Below are 27024 nucleotides of genomic sequence, written 5' to 3'. Positions count from 1 at the left end.
TGTATAGAACAAGGGAAAACGTCTTATCTTGTGAATTAGCTTAAATATGTGGAAACTTTGTGGTCTGCACCCAAGGGCATATTCTTGGAGTTAGTGCACAAATTTTATATTCTCAGTGACTCTTGGGGAATTAAAAAATTGAGAAACTACTGATATAAAGTAAGGAAAAAGGGAACATCTGATGCAAGATACTGAAGCATATAAATTATAAAAAATGATCTTAAAGGGATACTGAGCAAGAATGACAAAATATATGCAAGTAAATCTAAAATCATGTGTCACGGGATGACATGATGATGTGTATCAGGTATGATTGTTGTACTGATGGCAAATATTGACAAATGATCAAGTAAGGATATGGGATTGTCTTTGGGAGGTTACTGTGAGTTTGACAAGAACAATTAAATGTATCATAAATTTGGAAGTTGAGAAAAAAGAAGTGAAAGATAAGATCTCAGCCAAGTTTACCATAATCAAATTCTGGTCTTTAGTATATCAATAACCAGGATTAACTTCATGTTTTTAAAAAAATGGATAAATCAGAGACTAGAGAGATGGCTTTGTTGGTGAAATGCTAGGTATACAAGCATAAGGACCTTGGTTCAAATCCCCATCCCCCATGTGAAACGCTGGACTTAATGGCATACACCTGTAACCCCAGTCAGTGTATGGAGACAGACAAGAGAATCCCTGGAGTTCATACCTGTACCCACATAAATACATGCATACATGTGCACACCACACATCAAAACAAGGAAGGAGGAAAGAGAGAGAGAACATATCTTTAGTGTTTCTCATACCCTTCCTTATTTCATCATCCTCAGAAACTTTATTTCCCCTTATTTTTTAGTGAGGTTTTTTTTGCTCTCTAATAAAAAAATGTCATATGGAAGACCTCCACAGTGAAAGGTTTTCATCTTATACAGAAGCCAAAGCAGGGGAATTCACAGGGCCTACATGAGAAACTTTCAAATTCAATCTTCACAGCTATGGGTTGACTCTTAAGAGTGCTGAACTAAATTTAGTCATATGGAGAGATCATATTAGTTAGAGAACAACGCAATACAACAGTTACAAAGAGTTTGAGGCTTCTAGCCCAAAGATAGGGCTATGTTGAAAACACATCCAACTTTTTTTTGTAATTATTCACTAATGGCTCTACCAGGAAAGAATCCTGGTAGATCATAAAATTGATAGATTTTTTTTTCCTGAAATAAGATTTCACTGTGTAGCTCAAATTAATGGTGAACTCAATATCTTCTTGCCTTAGCTTCTCAGGTGCTGATATTATAAATGTATACCACCATACTAAATAAAAATTTTGTGAATTATTGCTTATAAAGCCCTTTAATTGAAGGAATGAAAAATATAATGTTTTCTGTTTGAAAAAAGTCTGTAAGGCAGAGCCTAAACCACTCCAGCCCTCTGTGTACACATAGCTCATGTTGTAGTTGGTCTTCCTATCTTTTACATGCCCATTTTGCTCTGTTGTCGCCAGTGACTATCAAGAGTAGGGTTGTATCTTTTTGTCTCTCCAGTAACTGCAACGTTAAACTGCATTAAATGAACAAATTTTAACTATTTATCCAACTACATCTTAATCTCATTTTGAATTTTCATTTGTGCAACAATAGTTGAAACTGTCTGTTGTCTTATGATTAAAGACAACTATTTTTCCATAATACATTTGAAACATTATTAATAAGATGATGGAAAGGAAAATGTCACAACTCATTTGAAATGCACAGTGTAAATAAGTAGCAGTTAAATCATAGGCATTAAATGTTGCACACATGTCTAGTAATAACATGAATGCTTTCCATAGAATCTGAAACATTGACAAGGGAATTATTATGTCATTAGATTTTTTTTAATAGAAACAAACTTTTATTTCCATGTTTCTAAAATTAAGCTGACTGAGCTGGTTGCTTTGAGTGGATTAGTCAGAGACCTTGTCTGGGGCTGCAGAGGCAACGGTGGTGGTAGCAGCCACAGGGGAAGCAGCTACAAAAGCAGAAGGATTAGCCAAGACCTTGCCCTTTCCAGAAAGTGGGAAGCTGTACTCAGTCTTTACAGGAAAAGCCAGGACCCACTTAGACCCATTGGTAATAGAGTGTGGCATCAAGACAACAGTCAGGAAACCAATCTGCAGAAGTGTGTAATCCAGATAACAGTCAGGTAACCAATCTGCTCACAAACATCAGTAACATTTAGGACATCCTCTAGGAAGCAAGAATGCCCAGTCTACTCTGCAATGTCAAGCTCTTCTGGGTTGCTAATGCTGCCATTGTCAAATACCTGATGGATGATCAACCCAGTGGAGAAGGAGAGATGTTTAGCCTGTTCAGCAGTGTGGCTTCACTGGCTCCTACTTTGTCTCCAATTTTGATCAGCAGTGCATCACTCAGAATTTTAATGGCACCTCTGGAGATTTTAATGATGACACCTAAAGCCTGGAAGAAAGAAGTCTACTCTGGCCCCAGATCTATGTTCTGGGCTGACACAATGACTTAACCCAGGGTGATGGCAACAGCACGGGCTGCAGCCAACACCTTATTGGCCAGCAGCATGTCTCTAATCTCAGTGAGGTCCTCTTCGGTGAACACAAAGTCCACATTTCCCTGAATATGATGTAACAGTTTATCCCAAGCTGGGATGTTTTCCAGATGACTTGTTCTTGCCTATCAGTACCACAGCCTTCCCTCACAGGGATATGTGGATCTGCTGCACCTGCTTGGAGCCTACATTGTCTGCTCCTGGGAAGAAGCATTTCGGCTAATCATCAGAAGTTGGATGATCTTAAGGAAGTAGATGGACTTCCATGTTGCCCTGTCTTCCATGGGCATCACAGTGGTACATTAAGGATTGCCACACAGGGATTAAAGACATTATCACCCTACTGAGATACCAGGTGAGAAAGGGGGTTATTAGGATGTTTTAATGCTAAAACAGCCTAAAATCAATTAGCAGTCACCTACATTAAACACAGAAAAGAAAACCATGAATTTGTAAAAAACCGTTCTACTGATAGAAGACCACACAGCTTCAAAGCTTGCCGTTGGACGGTTGAAGAGTGATTGGGATGAGTAAAGCAAGGGGAAGAACCAAGATGTCTGCTAAAGTAGATACGCCTTTTATGGCTCTTTAGTGGACCTTCCCAGTAAGAACTTTTTGCTATATTGAAACAGAACACAGCAAACAACCTTGAAGCACCGGAAAAGAAACAGTACATGCATACACCACTGGAAGAGTCACTGGATCTGAAATATATTTGGGCATCTCTACCTACATTCATGACATAATGGCATAGAGAATCTTTAAAACTGTGTTCAAATTATAATACTTTATTTTAAAGATGAGACCCTATTTCCATATCCAAAACTTTTAATATGGAAATATTTTTTGGATTATTATGAAAAACAAAAGTTACATAACGTACACCTCATAATCTTCAGATTTTTAAGATATGTACTTTAGCATGTAGTGTCACCCAAAGCTGTACATATATTTAAGACTGAAGACACTGACTAAAACATGATGGAGGAAGGTCATTGGCTAATAAAGGAACTGCCTTGGCCCATTTCATTGGTTAGGAGATAGGTGGGAGGAGTAAACAGAACAGAACACTGGGAGGAAGAGGAAGTGAGGTCAGATTCGACATCTCTCCTCTCGGGAGCAGACGCCTCAGAGAGAGACGCCATGCCCCGCTCCCGGGCAGACACACGCGATGAAGCTTTGACCTAGAATCTTTCTGGTAAGACCGGTGCTATACAGATGATAAGAAATGGGTTAGTCCAGGTGCGAGAGTTAGCCTAGAAGAGGCCAGGTAGAAATGAGCCAAGCAGTGATTAAAAGAATACAGTGTCTGTGTAATTATTTCGGGGCATAAGCTAGCCGGGCAGGCGGCTGGGGTGTTGGGGACGCAGCCCCGCCGCTCTTATTACTACAAAAACATGTTGTCATCTATGTACTTAGTATGCCGTCATTAGCCATTGGATGCCAGCCTCTGATGTCATTCTTCTATGAAAATAAAAAGAGGTCATTTTATATACAAAATGTGATTTTATGTCTATATAAATCTATTTGGTATTTATAAACCTATTTATAAGTACTTGTGCTTATTATAATTCAGAGTGAACTTTTCTATCTGTGATAATCTTCTTGAAAACCTCTCAGGAATAAGCTTGCCTTGCCAGGCAGTGGTGGCAAACACCTTTAATCACATTACTTGGAAAGCAGAAACAGGTGGATCTTTGAGTTCGAGACCAGACTGGTATACATAGCAAGTTCCAGGACAGCCAGGGCTATCCAGAGAAACCCAAAAAATAAAAAATAAAACAAATAAATCCCCCCCAAATGATAAACTTGCTAATAGAATTTTTGAGCCTTGGGCGATATGCTGAGGTGAGCATTTGCTGTTATTCTCTACAAGTTTTTCGGACTGCAATTCAACTCTGAAGTAGAAATCAGAATGAATTGTAAAGGGTGGTACACTTTTAATCCCAACACTTGGAGGCGGAGTTAGGTGGATCTCTGTGAGTTCAAGGCCAGCTTGGTCTACACAGTGAATTCCAGAGGTTAAGGCAAGAGGATGGCAGGTTTGAGGCCAGGTTACCTAGGGAGACCCTGTCCCAAAAATCAAAAATAAACACACAACAAACAAACAAGAGGAACTTGCGCATGAGGAGAAGGTTCCTTTTCCCACAGTCATGTAAAGCACCTCAACATGAAGTCTCTATCCTTACAATACACATGTTTGGAAAGGACCACTTTACATACATCGCTTTCTGTGTACAGTTCCACTTTCAAAACACAATGTTGAGGATCCATTTACAGTTCTTCCCACACATAAAAGAAAAACCAAGAGATTATAATGAATGCTAATTTTAAAATGGAAATTTTGAATGTCTTATTTTATATGATTTCATTTGTTTTCCATATTTAAATATGGAGCTCCGACGTTCAGTCTCAAAGCTTGCCTGCCTACTTGAGATCTCTGCTGAAGTGTAGTAAATATTTCGTTACAAAAATTCAGTGATGGTCTCTACTGTACTAGTCAGTTTTCTTGCCCTATGACAACGATGTAAGACAAATCAACTTATAAAGAGAAATGGTTTATTCTTGACTGAAGTTTTCTAAGGTTTCCATCTACTTTCAATTAATCCTGCTTGTTTGAGAAATTGGCAGTACATCATAGGAGAAACAAATATCAGAGCCAAATCTTTATCCATGTGGTTAGAATTCCAGATAACAAGAAGAATTGGGTAACAACTTTTTCAAAAGCAGACCCCAATGACCTGAAGGCCTCCTATTAGACCCCTACTTTCAAGGTTTCTGCATTTCAATAGCACTAACATGGTCACCAAGTTTTTGACAGATGGTACTTTAATGGATGCTTAAAACCCAAACTTCATAACTACTCCTTCCAAAAGCCTTCCTTTTCCATAACTAACTTTCTCCATCCCTTGCATCAGATTGCACTATCAATAACACAACATTCCAAATAGTTCCTCCCATTATATGTGTGTATACACAATGGGTATCTCTCTCTCCATGTGTGTATGTCTATATAGACAAATTGCTCTAATTTCATATTTTTAAGAAATTTAACTATTTTGAAATTTTCAAAAATATAGCCTGAACATATCCGCTTCTGTAGCTACCACATCTGTCCAAGCTACCACAATCTTGACCTCTGACTACCACATTTTCACCTCCATTAGGTTTATTGGATGGTACCTTATCATCACCTTTGTTCATTTGCTTTGTTGATTTGTTTGGTCATTAAGGAATCAATTTACATGTGCCCTCCTCTTATGTCCTCATGGCTACTTAATCTAGATTTTAACCTGACCACTTCCTGTCTGATTGTTAGTTCCATTGTTTTCTCTTCGTGACTCTTACTATTTTAACTTCTTGTTTGCTGTTCAACTCTCTAAACAACAGCAATAACAGCAACACACACAAACTATATTCCAAGAGAGTAAGCATTTAGTAAGCTACCGCACCATAGCTTCTGTAACACCTAGAAAATGTTATTTTGTAGTACACCATCATTAGTGTATGCTGAATAAATGAATGAGTGAATTCCTGGGGGTTTTGGTAAGTATATTTGAGGGATCTGGAGAAGTGACTCAGGGGTTAAAAAGCACTTTTTTGCTCATCCAGAGGACCTGAGTTGGGTCCCAGGACTCACATCTGGTAGTTCACAACCGCCTATTACTTCAACTCTTAGAGATCCAACACTTCTGGCTTTCATAGATACCTGCATTCATTTACACATACCCACAAATATACACTACATACAACAAAAATGGTGGAAATAAATTCTTTTTTTCTTTTAGATTTTTAAAAAATACCAATCCAAGTTCCCACTCCCTCCTCTCCTCCCATTCCCTCAAGTGCATTTAGAAATGTAATAATCATTAATACTGTCGTGAAAGTAATATTGCTTGAGACTTTGTATAGAAAATATTAATTTCAGTTGCAAAATCTAATAAGTCAATGTGATAGTATTTCAGTTGTCAAAATGTAGTACACTGCACAGGAAAGTTGTCCTTTGAAATATACAAAATTAAATTGTTTGAGCTTGTTGGTTTAGATAAGCTCTTAAGTATATAAAATGGAGCTTGATATAATTCAGGGGTCAAACACCTGTTTAATATGCATTGGGCCAAGGTTCAATTCCAAGACCCAAAACAGCAAGCAGCAAAAACGGTTTTAGTGTGGATGGGTAGCTTACACTGTGTGGGCTTAGAATGAGCATGCTCCCAAAGCATTTGAACACTTGGTCCCTAGTGGGTGGTGCTGTTTGTGGAGACTGTATAGACGTTCAGCCTTCTTAGAGGAGGTAAGTCGCTGGAAATGGCCTGTGAGTGTTCATAGAGTTGACCTACTTTCAGCCTGTTCTCTCCATTTCATGATAACAATTAAAAATGTGGTCTCTCAAAGCTTCCTCCTGCAGCAGAGAGGAACAAATACCGAGACCCACAGCCAGAGAGCTTGCAGAGTGAGAGACCTCAGAACTCTCAGCCTAAGTGGGATGTCTCCATCAAATTCCCCCCTCAGGGCTCAGAGAACCCTGAGCTTCAGAGAACAAAAGAGGGGGTGGATAGAGTATAAGAGACACCAGGAGAACAAGGGCATCCAAAGCAGCATGAGCAAAGCACATATGAACTTGCAGAGACCGAAGCACAGGGCTTACACCAGGTCCTCTGCATATGTATTATGGCTTCCAGTATAGTGTTTTAATGGGAATCCTGAGTCAATGAATGACTGGGTCTCTGTTTCTTCTGCCTTTTCATGGACTCTTTTCTTTCTGTGTAGTTGGAAGCTTTCCTTGCTGCCCGGCTAACTTAGCCCCAAAATGATCACACAGAAACTGTATTAATTAAATCACTGCTTGGCCCATTAGCTCTGGTTTCTTATTGGCTAATTCTTACATCTTAATTTAACCCATTTCTATTTATCTGTGTATTGCCATGTGGTGGTGGCTTACCAAGTAAAATTCCCAGTGTCTGTCTCCAGTGGATCCATGGCATCTCTCTTCTTCTTCCCAGAATTCATTTCTGTCTTCCCTGCCTACCTAAGCTCTGCCCTATCAGGCCAAGGCAGTTTCTTTATTCATTAACCAAGAAAAGTAACACATAGAGGGGAGCCCCACATCAAAGGACACAATCAGAAAGCTGTCCTTGGTTCTGTCTATTCATTCCAAGTTAGGAACCACATATACTTGGAAACTTTTATGCATTCTGCCTGTTCCCACAGCCACTTATAAGATAACCACCCTGAGTCTTAATATTAATTATAATTGTTTGGCCAATGGCTTGGGCATACTACTGACCATCTCTCTCAATTAAATTAACCCATTTCTACTTATCTGTGTATCACCACAAAACCATGGCTTACTGGTGATGCCCTGGCATGTTGCTCCTTCCTTGACTACATGGTGTCTCCCTGACTCCACCTTCTTTCTCACTGTATCTCTGTTTGGATTTGCTGCTTAGCTATATTCTGTCCTGCCATAGGCCAAAGCAGGTTCTTTATTAATCATTGGTAATAAAACCTATTCACAGCATACAGAGGTGCATTCCACATTATTTCTGTTGGTTGATGTTGTCCAAACTATCATCAAAGTGATTGTTTTCATTTAATCTTATTATATTTTATTTTTCTGTATTTAAAAAAAACTGAATGAATGAAAAACCTAGCAACTAGGGTAAATCTTAACAACTAAACTGTCACTCATACTTGTTAGGAGGGGGCAAATCAATTTTCTTCATTGGAGTGATACTTGAAATATCAACCACTTTTGGACACACACCACATCCAGGAGTAGTTAACCAAAATATTATAGACAGATGGTTTATTTTTGTTATTCTTATTGTTTTTCCTTATGGCTTTGCTTTTATAATGCTTCATTGATTTGTAGAGGTTTTGTTGTTGTATTGGGGTTTTGGTTTTTTTTAAAAAAAACAAAGTTGGGTGAATAGAGAGGTGAGAGAATCTGGAAGGGTATAGGAGAGGGGAAGAGTATGATCAAAATATATTTAAATTTAAAAATGTTTTAAATAGTAAACAAAGAAAAGAAAAATGCAGTGTCTGAGCCCTCTGCTCTGGCTGCTTCTACTACACTGTACCCACAATTATGAACTTTTACCCTCTGAAAGAATAAGTTGAAATAAACTTTCTTTATAACCTGACTTGATCATAGCAATAAAAACACCTAACAATCCCTCCCGTTTCCCTATAGTAGGTGGGAGAGCTGGCCCTGTTCTTCACCAGTTGCAATATGCAAGAGAAAAGGTCCTAAGCATCACCTGGGTAGCAGAGTAGATTTGACCCTGTTGATGGGGGCGGGTAGTTAAGGGGAGCTGGCGCCTAGGGACTCAAAGCAACAGAGCTGACTCTGACCCCCTACTGGCATGTGATATGGGACATCCTTCTGTCTATGTGTTGCTTTTATTGGTTAATGAATAAATCTGTTTTGGCCAATGGTTTAACAGAATAGGACAAGATGGGAGTTTCAAGCAGATAGAGGAGAAGAAAGTAGGTGGAGGCACCAGGAGGAAATGCCATGGAGCCACCAGAGGAGAAAGATGCGAGCCATCAGCTGGAACCTGGCCAGTAGGACATAAACCTCATGGAAACTAGAAAATAATGGAAATGGGTTAATTCTAGATGTAAGAGCTAGCTAACAATATGCTTAAGTGATTGGCCAAACAGTATTGCAAATAATAGTTTCTGTGTGACCATTTCAGGAGTCTGGGTAGCCAAGAACAAACAAGTGGCTTCCTACAACAGGCATGTGGTGACAAGGGTGAGGGAAAGATACTCTCTCCTTCTGCCCCTTGCCACCTGTAGCAGGTGGGAAAATTGGCCTGGGTTCATGAAAGTGTGAGAGTTAATCCCGCCCCTTACTAGCCACAGTGCGTGGGAGAGCAGGTCTTGCACCTTGCCTAAGCAAGATGGTTGAGTTAGCACTAGTGTGTGTGTGTGTGTGTGTGTGTGTGTGTGTGTGTGTGTGTGTGTGAGTGAGTATGGGTGAACTGGACCTGAGGGCATGAGAGCAGGAGAACTTGCCCACTCCTTGCTGCCTCTATGTGGGGTGAGCTAGCTGGGGCAGGGCTGAAGAGCTTGTCTGGGTAGTGACAATGAAGGGAAACTGCTGACCACCCAGGCCCAGAACCAGAGCTATGAGCTGCCCCACCCAACCTATGAACTGCAAGATCATTGTAAAGAGGGAAAACCTACAGATCCAAAACATCAGCATCTCCATGACACAGGACCACAGCAGGACATTCATAAGGAGCCTCAGTGAGGACACATTATCTATAGTGCATCAGAGGTCAGCAGCCTCAAACTAGACACCAACTCATAGCAATGAACACTCATAAGTAAAGATTATGGACTATAGGGTACACTGTGTGGCTCACCAAATCACACTACAGTTTTCACACTGAGAATTTGTTTATTTGGTTGGTTGGGTTTTGGTTGTTTTTTTAAATTTTGTTTTGTTTTTGGAGAGAGGGAAGACATGTAGGGATGGTTAAACGAGTGATATGAGGATGTATAATGTGAAATCCACAGAGTCAAAATCAATCAGTCAATAGTAATAAGTAAAAAAAAGAAAAGAAAATCAATGATAGGGTAGAATGGGCTGGCCAGGGAGAAAATATACAAATGAATAATTTGAGTTAAGCAGTCAGTGTGCGAGCTACTCAAAGTCTTAATAGGAAATGATAATCAGTGAATTTCCTAGTTCACTAAACAAGAAGAGAATTCTTGCAGTGCTCGAACCCATGACCTTGTACATGCTGTAGGTATATGCTCACCAGTGAGCTAGGTAGACCCCAAGCCCTCTAAGAGCATTTTAACCTAGGCTAACATGACCTAGTTTTATTTATGATGAATAATTGGGGAGATGAATAGGATTGTTTTTAAACATAATGCTTTACAAGTACTGCAAAAGTAAGATTTCTCTTTCTAAAGAATTTCCTACTTCTGTGTTGTGACAGGTAACTCTGCCAGAAACAGAGAGTTTATTGCTTTCAGTGAGTATGAGAAACACAGCTTCCACAGAGCACACACACACTGATGACTCTGCAAAGCAAAAGTAAGATTGTGAGAAGTTTATATGAAAACAGACAACAACCTGTATTGGCAAGAGTGATACCAAATTTAGAATAAAAGATACAGGAAATCAATCCTAATTATCCATGGCAACATAGCAAATATTTGAACCCTGGGTGGCTTCCCCTCATCACCCAGCAGTCAGAATGCAGTGTGAATTTGAAATAGGAACTCATTTCACTCTCGCACAACGTAATTATGAGGTAAATTTTCTGGAAAAAACAGTGCCTGCAATAGATTCCAAAGTCAAGTGGAAGTGATTTTTAAATTATTTGCTATTTTGTGTTATTCAAAACAGGAAAATGATGATTTTATAGTTATGTTATCACACTGTAAATGAATGAAAGAATAAATGAATTCATCGAAAGTGAAGCATATTGAGATGGTAAGTGGCTGTAAACAGAAAGGTGGAGTAGTTTGCTAGATACGCTTTCATCTCGGCTGCAACTTTGTGTTTTAAAATGTACAAGTGTTCTGAGATAAATCTAGACATACAGATATGTAGCCACACATTTCTGAGCAAAATGTTCATGATAGATTATCAAGCTCAAGCTTTCATTGTTATGGGCTTACATAGCCCCACTTAACCAATACTCCTGCACTGAATAAGATGGTGTAGGAGGTCTGATTAGGCAACCTTATTCAGCTCAGAGAGGGCCTGGATTTTACCAAGGTCACATTTGGGTTGGACATATATGTGGAATCTCTTCAGGTCCCCTAATAAATACTATATCATTTCTATTGTAAGAATGATGCAAACCAATTTATTTATGACTATTTGGGTATAGTATTTCTTAGTCAATCGGGTTGTTTTAAATGTTAGTATATTTTAATGTATTTACATTTTTTGTTGCTTTTTTTCTTCCAAAAATGCTTATTTTGTAAAAAAAAAAAAGGTGGGGGGCAAGAAGTATGGGACCATTTTCTCATCATAGTTACAATAATTCAAGTTAAAACCTTTAGTATTGGAAAATACAGTTCCTTATTCTCTAGATCATGTAAGTAATCAGTGAACTTTAAAAAACTGGATATGTGTTAGCCTGCCCCATCATCCACCCCTCTATGATCTGTGGAGCTCTTAAAGGAACCTGACCTGTAGACCCAAAGCAGCAGGATCTCCACAACACAGGGCAACAATAGGACATCCAGGAGGAGCCCTAATGAGGGCCCAGCATCATAGGGTAGTAGAAGCCAGAGACCTCAAACCAAACCACTGACCTTTTGAAATGAACACTTGCAAGTAAAGACAAATGGACAAAGGGCTTCATGGCATGACTCACTGTCACACCACAACTTCCATGGTGAGATTTTTAAATTTCCCCCTTTTTTCATTTTTACTTGAATTTTGTTTTATTTGTAAGGTGTACAGGGACAGAGAGCAGATGCAAAAGGATGGGGAAATTAATGGGATCAAGATACACGATGTAAAAGATACATAGTATAAATATATTAAACAATTATGCATTTACTTCAGCATCATTAAACCGAAGAAACATTTTTTTCAGCTATTCTATAAAAACTTGCCACCTTTTGTAGCAGTTTTTGAACCACAAGGATATCTTCCTGTCCTCCAGGAGCTCTGGAACAGGGAAGCAACTGTCCACACTGATTTCCCTTTAGCAAGTGACTGGAAAGGATCAGTATTAACAACTTACAGAAAATGACATGTGTGGGAAATGTCAAATACACCAGATGACTTAGTGCCAAATAAAGAGAAAGATTAGCAGATTTGCCATTTTCCTTCTTCATTCTCAAAATAAGTTAAATGTGTGTCTCACAAAATACAAGGAAAGTTTAACACCTCAGCACCAGGGTTTAGCACCACCCTGCAGAACATCTGTTACGTGCTGCTAGCTACACAGTAGTTTGGATCAGTATATATTCAATAGGTAAGGGCAGCATTTAAAGAACTAGGCGATAGTCAGAAAATGCCTTTCAAGCAGGTTGAGAGATAACCAGAGGCCTGAGAATGCTGCAGGCATAGGATCAATCGTAGCTTGAGAAGAAACTCAACCATGCCATGTCCTGTCCTCCAGTTCTCCAACAACAAAAGATGCTGGGCTGGCACAAACTTGGCATCTTGCTCATGACAGAAGCAGAGTGCAGAGTGTTTCTGAATTAATTGTTTCTTTTGTTCTTAATCAGATATCATTGTAATAGTTTTGTATTTTGAAGATAGTCAATTTCCATCAGAGGGAAGCACAAAAGAAACTCAAAATCACTATCAATATGAGCATGTAAACATGACCATGATAAGATCTTAGTGTGTCACTGATAGAAACTCAAGCCATACACTCTACATTTACTTTTATACATAAAAACAACCCTTAATATCAGTAAGTATTTACAAGATTTCCTTAAATTATTGCATACTCTTACATTGCATGAACCATTACCTTAAAACCAATTTCTGATAATTGGAGATTTAATATATTTTAGTTTTCACTATTATTAATGATGTCAAACTTATTCACTGGGAGTTTCTTTACATTTAGTTTGATGTTAGCTGTTGGCTTGCTGTATATTGCCTTTATTATATTTAGGTATGTTCCTTGTATCCCTGCTCTCTCCAAGAACTTTATCATGAAGGGATGTTTTATTTTGTCAAAAGTTTTTTTTCAGCATCTAATGAGATGATCATGTGGTTTTTATTTTTCAGTTTGTTTATATAGTGGATTATGTTGACAGAATTTTGTATGGTGAACCATCCCTTCATCTGTGGGATGAAGCCAACATCAGGTTAGATGATGTTTCTGATGTGTTTTTGGATTCGATTTGCCAGTATTTTATTGAGTATTTTTGCATGAATGTTCATGAGTGAGAATGGTCTGTTATCCTGTTTCTTAGTAATGTCTTTATGTAGTTTGGGTATAGGGTAATTGTAATCTCATGAAAAGTTTGGCAATATTCCTTCTGTTTCTATTGTGTGGAACAATTTGAGGAGTATTGGTATTAGCTCTTTGAAAATCTTGTAGAATTATGAGCTGAAACCATCTTGTCCTGGGCTTCTTTTGGTTCTGAGACTTTTGATGACTATTTCTACTTCTTTAGAGTTATAGGTCTATTTAATTTGCTTATCTGGTCTTGATTTAATTTTGGAAACTAATGCTTATCCAGAAAGTTGTCCATTTCCTTTAAGTTTTTCAATTTTGTGGAGTACAGGTTTTCAAATATGACCTGATGATTCTTTGTATTTCCTCCATGTCTATTGTTGTGTCCTCCTTTTCATTTCTGATTTTGTTAATTCATATATTCTCTCTCTGCCTTTTGGCTAGCTTGGACAAAGTTTTGTCTATTTTGTTGATTTTTCTCGAAGAACCAACTCTTCGTCTCATTGATTCTTTGTATTGTTTTTTTGTTTCCACTTTATTGATTTTAGCTCTCAATTTAATTAGTTCCTGCCATCTAGTCCTCCTGGGTGTGTTCGCTTTTTATATTCTAAAGTTTTCAAATGTTCTGTTATTTTACTAGTATGGAATTTTTCCAGCTTCTTTATGTAGGCATTTAGTGTTATGGACTTTCCTCTTAATACTGCTTTCATTGTGTCCCATAAATTTGGGTATGCTGTGTGGTTGTTCTTGCTGAATTTTAGGAAGTCATTAATTTCTTTTTTGACCTATTAGTGATTCAGTTGAGCATTGTTTAATTTCCATGTGTTTGTGGGCTTTTTAGAATTAATGTTGCTGTTGAATTCTAATGTTAAGACATGGTGATCTGATAAGATACATGGGGTTATTCCAATTTTTTTTTGTATCTGTTGAGGTTTGCTTTGTTACCAAGTTTGTGGCCTATTTATAAACTTCTTTTATATATGTTATTCTTAGATTTGATCTTTCCACGGTGTCCCATATTTCCTGGATTAATTTGTGTTAAGCTTTTGTTATATTTAGTGTTTTCTTTGGCTGATGAGTCTGTTTCCTCTATTGTATCTTCAGCGCTTGAGATGCTTTCTTCCAACTCTTGTATTCTGCTTTTTATGCTTGCATTTGCGGTTCCTGGTTGTTTTCTTGTGGTTTATGTTTCTATAATTTCCTCAGCTTGCACTTTCTTTATTGCCTCCTGTGGAGGTCCCTGGCTTGGGCTTGGTCCTACAAAGGTTTCTGACTCTAGTCTACTCCTTCGGAGGTCCCAGATGCAGGTGTGCCTAGATCCTGGATGCAGAGGTCCTGGCTCTGCTACTGGTATTCTTTTTGAAAAGTTGTCTCCTGTTTCAATGCATTCAAAGCTGGATTTATGTTGAGGTTTTTGATCCATTTGGACTTGGATTTTATGAAAGGCAGTAGATATGGATCTATTTGCATTCTTCTACAAGTAGACATTTAGTTATGATAGCACCATTTGTTGAAAATGCTTTCTTTTCTCCATTGTATGACTTTGACTTCTTTGTCAAAAATCAGATGTTTATAGGTGTGTATATTTATGTCAGAGTCTTTGAATCAATTCTGTTGGTCCAGCCATCTGTTTTATGCCAATACCAGGCTGTTTTCATGACTATAGCTCTATAGTGGAGTTTGACGTCAAAGATGGGGATACCTTCATAAGTTTCTTTATTGTACAGGATGGCTTTACCCATCCTGGGTTTTTTTTTTCCATGTGAAGTTGAACATCATTCTTCCAAGGTCTGTGAAGAATTTTTTTGGAATTTTGATGGCTATTTTGCTGAAAAGAAAATTTGTTCTTTTGTATTTGGGTGAAATGTTCTGTTGATGTCTCTTAAGTCCATTTTAGTTATGATATCTGTTAGTTCCCTTGTTTCTGTTAGGTTTTTGTCTGGCAGACCTGTCCATTGATGGGAGTGTTGAAGTCTCCCACTATTAAAATGTAGGTTTTAATATGTGAATTAAGCTTTATGTTTCTTTTACAAATGTGGGTAGCCTTGTATTTGGGATGTTGATGTTCAGAATTGAGACTTGATGGATTTTTTTCCCTGTGGTGAATATGAAATATCCTTCTCCATGTCTTCTGATTAGTTTAATTTGAAGCCTGCTTTGTTAGGTATTAGTGTAGCTACACCAGCTTGCTTCTTAAGTCCATTTGATTGGAAAATCTTCTCCCAACCCTTTACTCTGAGGTAATGTCTGTCTTTGAAGTTGAGTTTATTTCTTGTATGTAACAGAAGGATGGCTCCTGTTTTGTTAGCCTGTCTTTTTATTGGTGAATTGAGTACATTGCTATTAAAAGATGTTATTGACCAGACAGAGATTGTTAATTCCTGTTAATTTTTGTGGTGGTGGTGAAATTGTGTTTGCCCCCACCCATGTGTGTGTATGTGTGTGTTTCCATTCTTTGTGTTTTTGCTGATGTGAGATTATTTATTGCATGTGTTTCCACGGGTGCAGCTAACTTCCTTAGATTGGAGTCTTTCTTCTAGTACATTCCTTAGGACTGGATTTGTGGATAGGTATTCTTTAAATCTGGTTTTGTCATAAAATATTTTATTTTCTCCATCCATGGTGGTTGAAAATTTTGTTGGGTATAGTAGTTTAGGCTGGCATCTGTGGTCTCTTAGTTTCTCAAAATGTCTGTCCAGGACCTAGAAGCTTTTAGAGTCTCTGTTGAGAAGTCAGGTGTAATTCCAATAGGTCTACCTATATATATTGTTACTTGGCTTTTTTTCCTTTGCAGCTCTTAGTATTCTTTATTCTGTATGTTTAGTGTTTTGATTATTATATAAGAGATTTTTTTTGTCTAGGTGGTGTTCTGTAGGCATCTTGTACCTTATAATCATGCCTTTCTCTAGGTTGGGAAAGTTTTCTTCTATGATTTTGTTGAATATGTTTTCTGTGCCTTTGAGCTTGGATTCTTCTCTTTCTTCTATCCTACTAATCTTAGGTGGTATTTTCATGGTGTTCCAGATTTCCTGGATATTTTGTGTTAAAAAATATTTGGACTTAGTGTTTTCTTTGACCAATTAATCTATTTCCTCTATTGTATCTTTAATGCCTGAGATGCTCTCTTCTATCTCTTGCATTGCTGGTAATGCTTGCATCCATAGTTGTGGTTTATTTTCCCAGATTTTCCATTTCCAGAATTCCCTCAGTTTGTCTCGTCTTTCTTAATTCTATTTCAATTTTTAAGTCTTGAATTGTTTCCTCCACATTTAGTTTGTTTTTTCTTGGCTTTCATTAAAAGATTTATTGATTTCGTCCAATCTTTGTCTTTTCCTCAATTTCTTTAAGGGAATTTTTGATTTCCTCTTTAAAGGCCTCTATCATCTTTATGAATCTATTTTTAAGGTAATTAACTGTGTTAAAATGTTCAGGTCTTGTTGTAGAATCAGTGGCTTCTATTTGTGTCATATTGCTCTTTATGTTGTTGAATGTATTCTTATACTGGCATATATGCATCTGGGTTTCGAATGAATATAGGTCTGGGTGCTGACTCTTGTGTTGTCTTTGTTGGATGATTGTTTTGTTCCTTTATTATTTGTTTTTTACTGTCTTCTAGCCTGAATGGTCAAAGATTCCTATGATGGGTGGGTCTTTAGGTTCAGTAGGGTGTCTCAGCTGAGGTTTAGGCACATAGAACCAGTGTATCCTCCTGTTCCTCTGACTGTGGTGGGTTTTACTTATGTCTATGCTGTATGTACTTCCAACTGGTGTGCATTTTGACTGTTCCTGTTCTTCTAGAAGGTATGGGTAGTGCTTGTACCTATAAGGTCTGCTGATGTTTCCTTTTCTTAGATGACTATAACTTGCATCAAGTTTCCACAAAATTAGTTACACACTTCATAATGGTTTGTTCATATTATTTATATGTTTTCTGTTTAATTTTAGTAGGTCATATGATTCCAAAATCTTATCAAGTTCCTCTATATTTTCTGTTTCAGAACATTTAAATTTTTAACATGGTCCACAGAGGTTTTCTCCATTTAAATGTTATCCATCATAATGTTCTTCTTTCACCTCTAATTTTATGAATTTGGTCTTCTCCCTCTTACTGTTGGTTAATTTTGCTAGCAGTTTGGTGACAGCTCTCCCCATGTCCCCAGTGTTTCCTAAACTTTGGGAGGAGGAAAGAAGCTATGAACATTCATTGCATTTGAGTAGGTTCTTCTGTAGTCTCTGTAATCACATTCCTATTGGCCAGTTATGGTTCTCTGTGTGAATCACCATCTACTAGCATGGAAGCTCTTTGATGAGAGTTGAGAGTCTCAGTAATCTATGGGTACAAGTCATTGATGAACAGTTTGGTACTGTACTCATTTAAAAGAGTAATATTGATGGGTTCTCCTCTAGGACCTATAGCTTGCCTATCCGTGAGGGAAGGGAAGAAGATAAAATGTATATATAAAGGGCAAAAGGAAATAATTGTACAGATATAGTTGTATAGATTGGAGTGTGGAGAACAGGGAAGAGTAGAGGAAGAACATGACAAGGAATTCATAACACTAAAGACAATTCAAAAATCATATGTAAACACACATCTATAGAATATCACATGCATACAGACACAATATACACATACACATTTACGTGTACACGCACACACACACAGAATCAAACCCCAAAGCTCTCACTTTTATTAGGTTTATAAGATAGATTAACAATTCAAAGTTCTTTTACAAGTAATGACATTTCACAGCCGATACACAAAATGAAGAAATGCGTACAAATCAATGAAACAGTTTGTTGTTATCTTTTAGAAAAGGATACTTTCTTCCTTGGAATTAATTTTTCTCCACTTTATAGTGACTTCTATTTTGTTTCCATGGCTATTATGGATCAGAAGACAAGCCCTTGAAATACGTATATAAAGAAACTCTTCCTAAGTCTCCTTTATGCCTTTTTTTCTTTTTTGTTATCTCTTGGTTAGCTGCCAGAAAGTGTTTACATAGACCCAGAAGTGCAGAAAGAATTCCACCCAGCCACATCCAGCGCACTCTCTGATACAATATTAGAAAAAGAAATAATATATATTCTTCTCAAAATTAGATTCTTTAAGGCTGATGCACATTATGATAATCCAATAATAAATACCCAAACCAAGCTGTGTATTATCACATCTTTGAACACTTTTTGTATTATATAGAGCATACAAATATGTTGTGAATTTTGAGATTAACATGACCAGTGGATAATGATGTCAGTGACACTACAATATTAAAAATATGGAAAAATTCCTGTGGCGTTTACTCTCCATTTGGAGACACAATAGCAGCATCAATTTTAAGATGCTGCATTCTTTATTATCAAAATACATCTACAGACATGGCTAATATGTAAGAGATCAAAGAGCCAGATCAGTTCATGTGTGTTTGTGTGAGATCTCTGTGTATGTGTGATCATATACATTAAATTTCTTTACTTATTTTGCAGAGGCTACTGAAATTATGTTAATTTCTGATACACACGATGATTTGTCAACAGTTTTTCTTCTCTAACTCTTCTCTAACTATATAAGTAAGACTGCATATGATTTACAAATATAAGCTACACAACCTGAAATAATAACTATGTCTCAATATTCCTGAAAGCTACAAAATTCTACTAGTTCTCAGAGTACATCTTCAGGAAGCAAAATAGGTGAATGTTACAAGCATTCTAAGATTTTAATAACAAATTGAGAGATTCTATTTAGAAACAGGAAGAAACACAATGCTTACAAAGCAGATCTCTTGGATTCTCATAAAACCAGAGCTTGCATAGATTTGAAAACAAATAGATGCATAAATGACCAGTGAATCCTGTCATTTTTAGTAGTCAGTCTGGTTTAAGACAATGTGATTATGAATTAGAAGTGTAGAAGGACAGGGAGGAGGTGTGCCCTGTCATGTCTGCATCCTTCATACATTCTTGCATCTCTTACCTTGGCTCATCCGCACAGCTTGCTGCATCTCACATAATAGTTGTGTAGAGGCTTGGTTGTTTGGTGTAATCTATTATGAAATCACAAAGCCTAGAATGAGCTTCCAACCTTGCAGGTGAGATTCACCCTTTATCTTCACAACATGTTCTCCAGCTCCATCATGTCTCATTAAATGTCTTGCATATAAATTTCCTCATGTTTACAAGAAGGAAAAGAATCCCAAGTTATTTATCTTCTAAGATTTTTTAAGAATCAAATGCAAGAAATAACTGTGAACACTATATGGAGATATACAAAAATAAGAGTTAAAAGAATAAAAAGCCTTATAAATAAAATAAAATATGCAATGTATATTCTACAATACCTGCTCCTCTTTCTCATTGCTGTTTGTTTCTTCATCATTACCTGTGCAATACTTGGTTTTTTGGCAGTCTGGGGATGCCCAGTAGTAATACTCAATTTATTCTCTAATTCTCACCCTCTTACTCCTGTTTGTTCTGTACCTCTCTGTAATAGAACTTTGACCCAGTTAGGAAAATTTATGCCATCCTCTAGGAGTATCTGCATGTATAGAATGTAGGTTAGTGGCTTTGTTTACCTAACAAGTTGATCAATGAACATTACTTCAGTGAACTTATTAATAACTTTCTATTATAAAATATAGCAAGTAATTTAAAATGTATCTTAGGTCCTTTGTGATACCTATAGTCACATTAGACAGTAAGCTCCTGTGTTAAAAGCCTTCTCCCATGGTGCAGTGTGGGACATTAAGAGGGAATTAGGCCAGGAGGGCTCATACCCATGAATGGATTAATGCTGCTCTTGTAGGAATGCATTTTTTATTGTGTCTTCTCTCTTCTTTGTCTTTTCACCCTGGGATGATGCAATAAGAAGACTGTTATCTGAAATAGCCCCACCATCTTGGACTTCTCAGCCTTCAGGAACATAAGTTAATGCATTTCTGTGCATTATAACTTTCTCAGTCTTTGGTTGACAAGATGTTTTGGCACATAAAGCACTTGCTGTGCAAACCCAGCAGCCAGAGCTCAGTCCCTGGATAACATGGTGGAAGGAAAGAATCAACTCCCAAAAGCTGTCCACATGCATGCTACAACACACATGCACAATGTAATAATAAAAGAAGTAAAAATACAAAACTTTACTGTCAGTCTGAAGCAATCTAATGGAACACAAACCAGACTAAAATAGAAACATCTAACAATACTTAGAATGATCTTCCAGAACTAGGCCTCTTCCTAAGTGAAGCTTGTGCTGGTGTGTCCTGGTTCTCTCCTAGACCTCTGACCATTTCTCTTTATGTCTTCAATAAGTACTTCCCCTTCATGTTCCATGTGCTGTGGTAAATACTTCCTGCTCCCTTAACACAGGCTAACAATGAGAAATTCAATAAATGACACTATATGGTTTACACTGAGGCCTGAAGCAGACAGAGACCTGTGGGTGTGAGGAACCACATATACCCATCACTTGATGGAAAAAGTTTAGCACTGTAGAAGCTGGGCTGTTCTGCTTTACATGGTTCATCTTAAACTGCCTTGCATCCTTGAAACTGTGCTATCCTGGAGGATAGCATGGAAAGGAGTGATGGTGACAAGAAGCATCTCATCATCTCACTTATTGAAAGGCCTGCTAACAACAACTATTGGGAAGATGCTTCATAGAATTGGTGAATGATTTTCATCTGCATGTCCACAACCTGTCAGGGCTGGAGCACAACAGATCATATTATAACTGGTGTTTTTTTACAGCACCCAACATGCTTTGCCACTCCTCGATAAAATGTTTTCTTAATACAGCCTCTGAAACATTGCACCCACTCATTTCCTTTACACTTAAAGAATTTTTCCTGGCTTCTTTTTCTTCATTCTACTGGTTGCTCCCTGGCTTATGTCTTGGTTTCCTTCTACTGAGCATTTCCTAGCCAGGCAGCCTCACACATCCAGTTCTTCCTATATGATCTCAACCCAGTTATTCTCAAACCTCTTCTCTACTCTGTTCCTGACAAAAGCACTTATATGTCCAAAGATTATCAAACTTTCTGGGTACAAAATTGAGCCCATTATTCTTTCTCTTCCTTGATATTGTCTCCTGTTTCTGGACTAATAGATGAACTGTGTAAAAAATAAGTTTTAATGCAGGAAAAAGACATGAATCTTGAGCTGAAGGAATAGAATTCAAGGCCTCTTTGGGTTTTCATTCAACTTGCAATTCCTTACCTAACTCCCCATCCCTTCTCTGAATACCTACCATCTTTGTTAACTGGTACTGATGCTGAAGCTTATAATTTAGGTATACGCCAGTCCTGGGAAATTTTCCTGACCTCAACTTGGATGACATGGCCTTCTCATGTATTTTCCAGAAAATTCATAATAGATACTTTTCTATCACATGTTTTGAATTATAATTATATGTGATCTGTCTCCTTTTTTAGGCTTTCTGCTCCATGAAAACAGGGACCTGCAGTGTCTGTCTTCACCTCTATGTCCCTAACAATGTCAGGCACAGACTATGATATGTCTTAGCCTAATTTCATCTGCTGAGATTGCAGCTTTTCAGTGGTGCACTTTCTTGACCTTCCTGACTCTCTTAGTATTTCTCATGCTGTGAAGAGACACAATATCCATGGAAACTCTTATAAAGGAAAAACATGTAACTGGCGTGGCTTACATTTTCAGAAACATAGTCCATTATCACTATAGTGTGTCATGATGGTGAGCAGACAAACATTGCATGGAGCTGAGAGTCCTACATCTTGGTAGGCAATAGTCTGTTTCACTAGGGGTGGCTTGAACGTATATGAGACCTCAAAGCCTACCTACACAGTGACATACTTCCCCTAACAATACCACACCTACTCCAAAAAGGGTACAACTCCTTATAGTGCCACTCCCTTAGGAGGCTATTGTCTCAAGCTACCACAGTGACACAGATTAGTGTTACTGTGCACTAATCCCACTCACCATTTATGTCTTCTTCAAGGTCCTTGACTTACTTAGGTATTATATTTAACAGAAACTCATTTGAACCATTTTTTCTTTGTTTTTTAATAAGTATATTTTTAATTGAAATATAATTATATCACTTTCCCCCTCCCTCCAAGTACCTTCCCTTCAATCTTTCTTTGTCCCCCAACTCTGAAGTTAATAGCCTCGTTTTTTTTTATTATTGTTGTTCTGTATGTGTTTGCATCCATAAATATGTAAATACATCCTTCTGAGTCCATTTTTGTTGCTTGTGTGAATCGTTTCAGGGACGAACACACCACATTGAACAACTAAAAAGGGTGCTCATCTCTTGGAGAAACTAATGCTCCCAGAAGTCATTAGGTATCTACATTCTTGGTTTAGAAGTGGAACCCTGATAATTTTCCCCCTTCCATGTTGAAAGGTGAGGGATATATGTGTTCAGATATAGGTAGTGCAGTGGGCAAAACCTTGAGAATGTTCCATAGTAATTGGTCACCGCCAAAGTCCCTACTTTGCCTACCCAGGCACTGTGTGTCCCTCAACCCCAACCTGTCTCCAACTTGATACATGTGAGAAAGAAATCAGAGATTCTGCAGTTTCTTTTCCAGCAACATGGATAGTGGTTATAAACTTCAGAACAGGAGCAATCCTTTACTTATCCAGAGCTCCATGGTCTCTGAGATCTTGTTTATTGGAGAATCTGTGTACCTTCCATTTATACAATAACCTCTGTTTATCTTCACACACATAGAGCAAGTGTAGTTATTCAGTTCTGTAGAAAGAAGGCCACTTGTTCTTCCCAGCCACCAAGAACCAAAATAATGACACAGAAACTGTATTAATTAAATCACTGCTTGACCTATTAGCTCAAGCTTCTTATTAGTTAACTCTTACATATTAATTTAACCCATTTCTATTAATCTGTGCATTGCCATATGGCTGTGGCTTACTGAGTAAAGTAAGAGACAGTGTCTGTCTCTGGTGGCAGCTCTGTGGCTTCCCTCTGACTCTGCCTTTCTTTCTCCTAGCATTCAGTCTAGTTGTCCCTGCCTAGCTCTGTTCTATCACACTTTGCTCTGCTATAGGCTCAAAGAAGTTCTTAATTCATTAATGGTAATCACAGCATACAGAGAGAAATCCCACATCACCTCCCCTATTCTGTTTAAATGAAAAGAAGACTTTATCTTCAACATAGTAAAATTACATATAACAAAACCGATATCAAGTAAGAATTACAGTTACAATATTTATATCTACTTATCTTTTATCATAACTAAGGAAAACTATAGCTATTAATTCTTCAACTCCACCAAAGACTCCAGAAGGATATACTATTACTTAAGTAAACAGGAAGAATATTGTAAGCAACTTCCAAAACCCTAGAATTGACAGAGACATCTCACTGCATGGACAGTCACCCAAAGTTCTTCTGCATCATTGGGGCATCAAATTTTCAGCCTATAGGCCCATAATATCCAGCAGACTTTTCCATGAAGCAGGAAATTTTAAAGATAGTTCCACCTATATTGACAGTTTGTCAGTCATTTTTTTCTGTGCCCTCAGAATGTCTAGTAGTCATGAAGCAGTAACCCTAAAGGATCTTCTCACCTTTAAGCAAGTTCAGCAGTCATTTCTCTGCAGGTCCTGCATGCCTAGTTCATCAAGCAGTCCAGGTAAGAGCAGTTTTTCTGCCAAATGGCTAACCAATGCCATAAGGAGCCTCTTCAATGCTCATCTTCCTCTTGAAGTAGCTTGTTGCTGCCAGTAGCATATGTGTCTCACTGTCATAAAAAGTCCTAACTTCTTAACACATTTTAAATACCATATTCTGTAGTCTTTGAATGGTTAGAAAAATACCTATCTATCTGAAATACATCTAAAAAATCTAACTAACATGACTACCAGCTTGATTATTACAAATAATTATATATTAACCTGTATTTCTTTATTATACATTACATTTTTAAATGAGTTACACAAATACTATATTTTAATCAAGAGCAGAAATATACATATAACAAAATTGACCTTAAGTTTGTATCAATACACCAAGACCCATACCAATGTAAATCTCTATAGCATATCTCCCTTTAAATGTAAAAGAACATTTATAAACAATATTTGGAAATACGGGCATAGCAGTTCTCCAAAATTTTTCCTGATATTCATTGGGCAAAGTAATTTTTGGAGGGTTGTTCAAGGCAACCTTTCAGAGTGTCTTGGTTTAAAAAATCATAATAGTCTGGAAGCAATCCACAGGTTCTCATAAAAGAAGAACCTCTATTCCAAGGCAACATATCCTTAGACACAAATTCTGAAGTTAAGATATCTTTATAATACACATGCTGTTTTAGCTTAGCATAACATACAATGAAATGTCTCTCTGTACTTATCTCCTTCACAGTCAAAAAATTCAAAGAAAACACAATAATATACATAATCCAAACTCTCTGTGTATATTCCATTTTTATGTAGCTTATTTATTTTTACTGTATTACTTCTGTACTGTGTCTCTTTAAAGACTTCAAAGGCTTTGTTTTGTTTTTTTTAAAACCATTTATTTCTTTTTATAACTTTCCATACTCTTTTACTTCTTGCTCTCAGTCCTACGTATATTTATCCAACACTGTGACTCATTTAGAGGTCTTTTATGTCTGAATCTTCCCTATTGTGTATCTGTAACTCTTTACTCTCTGGAAGCACTTCTTAAAATGCTAAGTGCTTCTTAAAAACTTAAGCTGTGCCATTACTAGGATATATACAGTACTTTCTGCTTGCCTCACTCAATCCAGTGTGGTAGATTTGTTTGCTGCCTCTGTGAGCCATGCACAATGCCCCATTTCTAGGCACACAGCTAGTCCATGTTGCCACCAAGCACATTGCTCACAAACTCCATTCAAATGCAGCATACACAGAGAAATCCCACATCACAGTTCCTTATTTCTTCTCAACACTAGCAGAGATGAACTAATATCTGTGACTAGTAAATTAAATTCCTGGGAGGATCCTGCCTTACAATGGTTACTAATCTGGTCCAGTTATGAGTGCCAACAGGAATTACTGCACATGCCACGTTCATACCTGAAGTATCTCATTCCCAGAAAAAAGAAATATAGGTTAAGAATTCAGACAAAAATTTTCACTGCATCTCTTGAACACTACCTCCACTGCTGTTCTATAGTCTAAATCATTTTTAACGCTTGCGACACATACTGGACATGTTATGGAAGCAGGAAAGAGGCTGTAGCTACTAGTATCAATTACCTTGTGAAAAGAGCCAAGATGGAAATAGAACTCAGTAATAGATGTGGAACACATGCACACATACATACATGCACACATATTTGATTCACACTTGTATAGCCTTAGTTCCTAGGGCAGATCTTAACGCAACTCAGCTCATTTAATGTGTAAATGAAAATCATAGAGCAGAGAATGAACTAGAAACCAGTCTCACAGGAAGATGTGGTTTCTATGGCTAAAAACAGGTCTTTCATATGTAGCCACAGTGTTAATTTAAATCATCTGATCTATTTATGTTTCAAAAAGCAAGAAGACAGATTCTCCTACAGAGCATCCTACAGCAGGACATCTGAAGACATTTTTTACTTGAGAACTATAAAATGGTAATTCTGTATCTGAATCTAGTAACTGTAACAGAGATCAGAAGTTAATATACCCAGAAAAATATGGAAAGTAATCTTTTTCTTAGATATTTTACTATGTACAATTTTGGATCTAAGAAATCCTGGGAAACGGTTTATAATTTGTTTAACAGATTTGTCCAAACAGCTGTTTAAAGACACCTATTTTACCTGTTCAGTTCTGTTACCAGAACTCTTCCTCCACCTAGATCTCTGTGCACAGTTGGGAGGGGTGACTGTTCTAGAAATAGGCATGGGCTTTGTGTCAACAGTCATAGGCCTTGTTCCAGAATAGACACATGAATAGACACATGATCCACTTCCAGTGAGTAAAACCCAAGCCAGGCATCATTCTACCAGACATGTTATGACAGCAGGAAGGAGGCCAGAGCTGCAAGCACCAGTTAGCTGAGAAAAGGGGCCAAGATGGAAACAGAATCCAGTTAAGGATGTGAGCACACACTTGCGTTTGTTCACTGTTCCTGCTTAAACACATTTCCACACACTTTGCTTATTAACACAGCACAGATTACTCACTAACAGCTTTGGCAATCAAGTATCATACAAACCACTGAGCTAAATGAAGGCATCAAGTGTCCTGTCCCCTCTGGAGGTGCTAGCAGAGTGCCTTTTGATCTCATTTGAATTGTGGTTGCATGACTGGGATCTCTGTTCACATTCAGGATGCTCATATAAGGGCTGTATCTAACAGGAAGCCACCACACTTCTAGGTGTTCTTTGTTTTTGAGCTTGGGGGACTTGGGAGGCTTTGGGGTTTGGTTCTCTGTTTCTCTGTCTCTCTCTCTCTTTCTCTTGCGTGTGTGTGTGTGTTGCCTGCATGTATGTGCACCACTTACATGCTTGGTAATCGTGGAGTCAGAAAATGGCATTAGACACCATGGAACTTGAGTGACAGACATTATGAGCCACCATATGGGTGCTGAAAAGCAAAC

The 27024-nt window shown here is 37.7% G+C and overlaps 1 pseudogene; it reads right to left on the bottom strand.

Annotated features, from left to right (window-relative positions):
- Positions 1–1939: 1939 nt before the first annotated feature.
- LOC142853054 (large ribosomal subunit protein uL10-like) lies at positions 1940–2881 on the bottom strand (annotated as a pseudogene).
- Positions 2882–27024: the final 24143 nt, after the last annotated feature.

The sequence above is a fragment of the Microtus pennsylvanicus genome, chromosome 6 (assembly GCF_037038515.1).
Source record: "Microtus pennsylvanicus isolate mMicPen1 chromosome 6, mMicPen1.hap1, whole genome shotgun sequence".
NCBI classification, from domain to species: domain Eukaryota; kingdom Metazoa; phylum Chordata; class Mammalia; order Rodentia; family Cricetidae; genus Microtus; species Microtus pennsylvanicus.
Note: the sequence above shows the minus strand (reverse complement) of the source record. Positions and strands in the feature narration are given on the sequence as shown.